We start from the raw sequence: 7,661 nt of genomic DNA, 5'->3' as shown, positions 1-7,661 counted from the left end.
GGAGTACACATGAAAAAGGGACAATTTCACTAAATGCCGTAACATATACAATTTTTCAACAACAGATAAAACAACCAAAAAATACATGTGTGGTTACATGGGAAAGCGTATGTGAGTAAATGCACTTGCACGTACAAGTATATCTGTAGGCATATGTACATACACACTTGTATGTGCTGCATATATACCCACATATGTAATAAACCACTTATGGGACACAGTTATGGAGGCTTCCTAGACACATCCAAACAACTTGTGGGATTGGCTTACTGGGTTAAAAGGTTTGAGACCATAGTCACAGGAGACAACTTAGTCAAACAAAGATAGTTCACAAAGATAATGTTCTACATCCTAGTTTGGAGAGTAACATCTAGGGTCTTAACTTATGAACAGCCATCTAAGATACAACTGTTGGTCTCTACTCATATGGAGCAAAAGAGAATGAAGGAAATCAAAGGCTCAAAGAAGAAACTAGTCCACAGGACTAAAACCCACACAAACCACAGCCTCTTCTAACCTGAGACCAGAAGAACTAGATGGTGCCCAGCTACCATTACCGACCATTCTAACACATAGAAAGTTCCACACAGAAAGGGAGAAAAATGTAGAACAAAACTCAAATTCCTACTGGACTGAAAGAGACTAGAAGAACCCCCGAGACTATCACCCTAAGATACCCTTTCAACTTGGCACTAAAGCCACCCCTGGAGGTCACCTTTCGGTCAAATGATGATAGATTGGCTTATAAAATAAATAACATCACCTGTGAGTAATGTGCTACCTTAAACTATATGAGACCAAATGGTCAACAGTTACCCAAAAGCAAAGATGAGAAAGCAAGGAGGGGAAGGGAAGTTAGACTAATGGAACCGAACAAACAGGATAGAAATAATGAGAAACTTGACACATTGTGAAAATTGTACTCACTACCACAGAACAATTTGTATAAAAATTGTTAAAAGGGAACCTAACTTGCGGTGTTAACTTTCACCTAAAACACAATAAAATAGTATTAAAAGAAAAAAAAAAGAAGGCTTTGCCCCATGATAAACATTCAGGAGATGTGACAGAATCACAGATTTATAACAAGACATCCATTCTTAGCTGTACTCCTAGCCTCACCTTAATCATTTGTCTCTTTTTTTTTTTCTTTTCAATTAAATGGCAGCCAAGGTAAATGAAAATGTAGACATCAGCAGCAGTAACCTGATAAAGATCAAGATACTACTGCTGCTGACAGAGCAGATACAGAGCCAGGCATGAAAATGAGCTCTTCATTCAGTTCTGACTACAAGGAATGCTCCCAGAACAACCCTTACACAATTTCCCTTCACATCCCCTTGTTAATATTTGGACATATGCTTTGGGCAGAACAGAAAGGTCCACTTCTAGGGTGAATAGTTTAGTTGCTTATCATCATTTGAGCCCATCAGAAAGGCTGAGTGATAAATCACTGTCATTTGTTACCATCAATCAGAAAAAAAAGCAATCATGCAATTTATCAACATCATCCTACAAACACTGACACATGTACTACAGGAATGCATTTGCACAAAGTTTTGGCATCCTTATTATATTAAGTATTATAATCCATGGAGGAGCCCTGGTGGTGCATTGGTAAGTACTCAGTGCTAACCGAAAGGTCAGCAGTTTGAACCAAGCAGCTGCTCCGCAGGAGAAAGATGTGGCAGTCTGCTCCCTTAAAGATTACAGCTTTGAAAACCTTGTACGAGGCAGTTCTACATACATCTATGCATTAAAAAAAAAAAATCAAACTCGTTGCTGTCGAGTCGATTCCAACTCATAACAACCCTATAGGACAGAGTAGAACTGCCCCACAGGGTTTCAAAGGAGTGGCTGGCTGGTTCGAACTGCCTACCTTTGGGTTAATAGCCAAGCACTTAACCACTATGCAACCAGTGCTCCTTTAGAGTGATAAGCAAAGCCAAACCAAACCTGTTGCTGCCCATTTGACTCCGACTCATAGCGACCCTACAGGACAAAATAGAACTGCCCCATAGGGTTTCCAAGGAGCAGCTGGTGAATTTAAATTGCCAATCTTCTGGTTAGCAGCCAAGCTCTTAACCACTGTGCTACCAGGGCCATATATATATACATATATATGTGTATATATGTACATACGCGTATATGTGTGTGTATACGTGTGTGTGTGTGTGTGTGTGTGTATACATATTCCCACATATATACTGGAAACCCTGGTGGCAGAGTGGTTAAATGCTATAGCTTCAAACCAAAAGGTTGGCAATTCAAACCCTCCAGGTGCTCCTTGGAATTCTATGGGGCAGTTCTACCCTGTACGTAAATGAATAATTCTATTTTTCTTCTTAAAAAAATCAAACTAAATTAAATTACTTTCCATGACTCTTCCTGTCTGTACCACACATATTCTGCTAGATAATGTGCTAAGAGCCAACAACAACAGCACTACATCCAAGACAATACCTTCATGTTGGGCTTTAACCATCAGCAAAGTATTTAAATGTTATTTACCCAGAAATTTAAGATAATTCCACTGGGTTAAAGGAGAAAGTTATGTTTAGCTCTTAAATATGAAACTTAGGTCTGATAAAAGTGTAAATAATCATAGCAACATCTGCAGGATAGTTCCTCATCCTGAAAACTCTTACTCAAATAACTTTATTCTAAATGTCATGTAATATACATTAGCTAACTCAAGAAATAAAACATTTTATTGATGAGCAAACCAACCAACGTAATACCTAATTCTAAATGGAACAATATTTCTTCTTGAGTTTCCTCAGCCAAAACGTACTGACAGCCACTCCTCAAAATCAAAGCACAATTTTAGGATGGAAACTGAGCTCTAGAAAGTAGGGCCAATTATTGTTCTCTTTGAATGAAATTGTCAAACTTTGTATATCTTTCTAGAGAGCTTTCAAAACAGAAGTAACACCGTGACGAGCTGATTGAATTAAGGCCTGCTCTGATGCCAGGTTAAGAAACCAAATTTCTGGATATGGTGCTCCCACTGCATATCAAGATAGCCTTTAAACAAGCCATGGAAATTTGTGTTCAGGAAAAAGTTCAAGAGTATAAACAAATACCTTCTGCTCTCCAACTCAAGTCCTAAACCAACGAGAGCCACATTTACATTTCTTATAATCTAAAAGCAGATGGCCATAATGTTCTTAAATTATGAAACCAACACCTTTCTTCTAACCAATAGTAAATGTAATATACATCAAACCACTTCTCCAGGAAACAATTCCATGTGGTCATAATTCCAAATAGGAAATATGTAGAAAATATTCAGACACAAGTTGGACTGGGTATATTTATATACTGGTACTTTGGAAGCATAAGATATTAAAGAAGAGGGTGAGGAGAAATATCTTTTGCATTGATGTACAATATGACTTACATATAAATGTCAATGAAAGATAAAAGGTAACATAATAGTAATTAAATAACCCCAGCTAAAATACTGAAATGCCATTTTTCACATATTAACCTACTCATAATTTTTAAAAATATCACAATACCCATTGCCATTTGATTTTGTGATAGATTATGAATGGCACTATAAAAGCAATATGGCAATATGTATCAAGAGCAACAGTCTTCAGCCAACAATTTGACTTTCTGTAATTCTCAATAAATAAAAAAATTCAAACTATGAAAAAAACAATACGTATTAAAGGGTTCATCTGCGTTAAAAAAAAAATAAAACACCTTCTCTGGCTCTATACTGTATAATTTGCCACTTTTTATTCTTAAAATGCTTCTGATTTTCTCTTTTCTTTCAACTGGACTACAAACTCTTTGAAGCAGCACTGTGTGTTTTTTATTTCTTACTCTATATATCACTAATGTTTAGTATTCACTTATTGGTGATGTAAAAGTCAAATCAGCTGACTAATAAACAACTGAAATTGTTTTCTTAAAGTGGTAAGATTATGAAACTGGGGGATTTTCTAGGTTTCTCTTCAAATCTACATAGAGAATTCAACTTCATAATGTAGATCTTCATAATAGCTGTATTCCTGGCTTTATACCGTATAAATGGTATAAAGACTGCTTTATACCACTGTTTCAATATAATTCAAAACATATTCCAAAAAAAAGAATGAGCTCTTAGCAATGAAAAAATATGATTACTGAGAAAAAATAAGACAAAAGTTAGAAGATAGAGTCAAAATCTCCCAGAACATAAGGACAAACACAGAAATATAAAAAAAATATGAAAGAAGCTGGTGAGGTCAAGATGGAGGAGTAGTCAGGCACTTCCCCTGGTCCCTCTTATAATAAAGACCCAAAAAAAACAAGTGAATCAATTATATAGGACAAGCTAGGAGCCCTGAACACCAAAGAGAAAGTTGAGGAATTGGACTGAGAGTCACGGTGAGGGAAAACTGGCTCAGAAGCAGCAAGGAGTTACCAGACCTGACCCAGCAGGAACCAGCACCCCACAGGCTGAATCCCCTGCTGCCACAGCACAGTGAGGCAAGCAGAGGTGTTTGGGACGTGTTTACCACATTGGAGGAGGTCAAATGATGGACATTCTGTTCAGCCCTCCAGAACAAGTGAGAAGAGGCCAACAACCTCCATACGATAAGTACCCGTGTTTAACCCATCGCGATCCAAAAATACCCCTTTGGGAAAAACCTCTCACTTGCTTCCTTCCCACTGTGCACTGGGTCCCAGCCAGCTGTACACCCTGGGCTGAAGAAGGACCCTGCACTCGCCTTGAGTCATTCTCCTAGCCTTGGAGAGGGAACAAATTTTTAAAAAGGGAAAAAATAATCTGCAGCTGCCCTAAGCCAGGAACTCAGGGCAGAACCAGCTCCTTTGCCTAGGCACAGGCATAAGGGGTCCACAGATTTTGAATGCCTTTCATCCCTGCATAGACCTGTGTGGGCCCATTCCAACAGGGTAGGCCCTCATTAGCATAGTACAACAGGGTATATACCTGAAGTCTAACTTCAACTGTTTCAGCTACGTGGTAGAGAGGCAAGTTTGTGTAATTTTACACCGCTCTGCCTATTAAGCAGGATTCTCACTTACCCACATCAGGGGCCTGAGGACTGGTGGCTCCACCCATGACACCTAATCACCCACGTGACAGGGGTTCATGAATAAGTGGTACCTCCCAGTCCTTACAGCCAACAGCATTGGGTGCCCATAGTTTGGATGCAAAACCCATCCACCTACATGCTCTAGGAAACAGGGACACACTTTCCTCACAGACACTCGGGGTACAGTTGTCAGCCCCCGCCTTGCTCGCAACATGACCCCCTGCTACAACCAGATACTAGTGCCTACACCAACCACCTGTACTGCTCTAAGAAGACAGTAGGACAGACCCTGCACCACACACTTGGTGACTGACTTCCTGGATACCTGAGCTGAATCCATACAAGAAAAGTGAATGGACTCCTGGGCTCATATACATAGTAACAGCTCTAACCATCTGGTGACAGGACAATAGAGCTTCAAAGAAGCCAATAATCAAAGGAGCTCACTTGAACAGCCTATTTGGGCATATCAAAACAAAACAAAACAAGAAGCTAGAACACAGTAAGCAAACATAAAATAAATGAATATAATAACTTATTGATGGCTCAGAGACAACAGTCAATATCAAATCAGATAAAGAGGCAGACCACGATGGCTTCAGGAAGCTCCCAAAAACAATCAAGAAATCTTCCAGATGAAGAGAATTTCCTGGAATTACCAGAGGTAGAATACAAGAGATTAATATAGAACTCTTTAAGAGAACAGGAAGGAGATCAGTCAAAACAAGCCAAGGAACAGACAACACATTCGAAGAACTAAAGCAGATTAGACAAGAGCATAATGACAAATTTACTAGGCTGCAAGAATCCATAAAGACAGAAAAAAGAAACTCAGAAGATTAACAATAAAATTTCAGAATTAGACATTTCAATAGAAAGTTATAAGTGTGGAATTGAGGCAATGGAAGTGAGACTGAAGATAAAGCACTTGGCACCAACATATTTGAGGAAAAATCAGATAAAAGAATTAAAAAAAATGAAGAAACCCTAAGAATTATGTGGGACTCTATCAAGAGGAATAACCAAAGAGTGACTGGAGTACCAGAACAGGGGAGGCTGGGGTGGGGGTAGGGAAAGGGGGGGAAGGTTAACAGAAAATAAAGAGAGAATTTTTGAAGATCTATTGGCAGAAAACTTCCCTGATATCATAAAAGATGAGAAGACATCTACCCACGATGCTCACTGAACTCCACAAGAGGTAGATACTAAAAAGAAAGTCACCAAGACGTATTATAATTAAACTTGCCAAAACCAAAGATAAAGAGAGAATTTTAAGAGTGGAGTCCCCTACAAAGGAGAGTCAATAAGACTAAGCTTGGACTACTCAGCAGAAACCACGCAGGCCAAGAAGGCAATGGGATGACATATACAAAGACTTGAAGGAAATAAACTGCCAGCCAAGAATTATATATCCAGTAAAAATTTCTCTCAAATATAAAGGTGAAATTAGGACATTTCCAGACAAGCAGAAGTTTATGGAATTTGCAAAAACCAAACCAAAATTACACAAAATATTAGAGGGTGTCATCTGGTTAGAAAGTCAATAACATCAGATAACAACCCAAGGCTAGAACTCAGGACAGAGCAACCAGATATCAACCCAGATAAGGAAATCACAAAAATAAATTGAAGCTAAAACTCTCAAAACAGGGAAACAGAGACGTCATCAGGTAAAAGATGACAACATTAAAACAAAAAAGATGCACTTAAAAATGTAGTCATAGATCTTTCATATGGAGAGGTTGTCAAGGCAACATAAAGAAATAAAAGATTGGTTTAAACTTAGAAAAATAAAGGTAAATATTACGGTAACCACAAAGGAAACTAACAATCCTACACATCAGAATAAAAACCAAGAAAAACATAAAGACTCTGCAAATACAAAATCAACAATGAAAAAGAGGAAAAGAAAATATAAAAAACAACACAGCACAGAAAATTAAGCAGGAAAAAGAAACTGTTAACAACACACACACACAAAAAGACATCAAAATGACAGCGCTAAAATCATACCTACCAATAATTACCCTGAATGTAAATGGACTAAATGCACCAATAAAGAGACAGAGAGTGACAGAATGGATTAAAAAAACACAATCTGTCTATATGCTACCTACGAGAGATATACCTCAGGCTTAAAGACACAAACAAAAACTGAAAGGAAGGAAGAAAATATATCAAGCAAACAACAATCACAAAAGAGCAGAAGGGGCAATATTAATTTCTGACAAAATAGACTTTAAAGTAAACTCCACCACAAAGGATAAGGAAGGACACTATATAATGATTAAAGGGTCAATACACCAGGAGGACATAACCATAATAAATATTTACGCACCTGACGACAGGGCTCCAAAATACACAAAACACACTCTAACAGCATTGAAAAGAGATAGACGGCTCTACAATAATAGTAGGAGATTTCAACACACCACTCTTGGTGAAGGGCAGAACATCCAGAAAGAAGCTCGATAAAGACACAGAAAATCTAAATGCCACAATCAACCAACTTGACATATACAGAACACTCCACCCAATAGCAGCCAACTATACTCTCTTTTCCAACACACGTGGAACATTCTCCAGAATAGACCACATATTAGG

This window comes from Loxodonta africana, chromosome 1 (genome assembly GCF_030014295.1).
Source record: "Loxodonta africana isolate mLoxAfr1 chromosome 1, mLoxAfr1.hap2, whole genome shotgun sequence".
Taxonomy (NCBI): Eukaryota; Metazoa; Chordata; class Mammalia; order Proboscidea; family Elephantidae; genus Loxodonta; species Loxodonta africana.
This window is presented reverse-complemented; position numbering follows the sequence as displayed.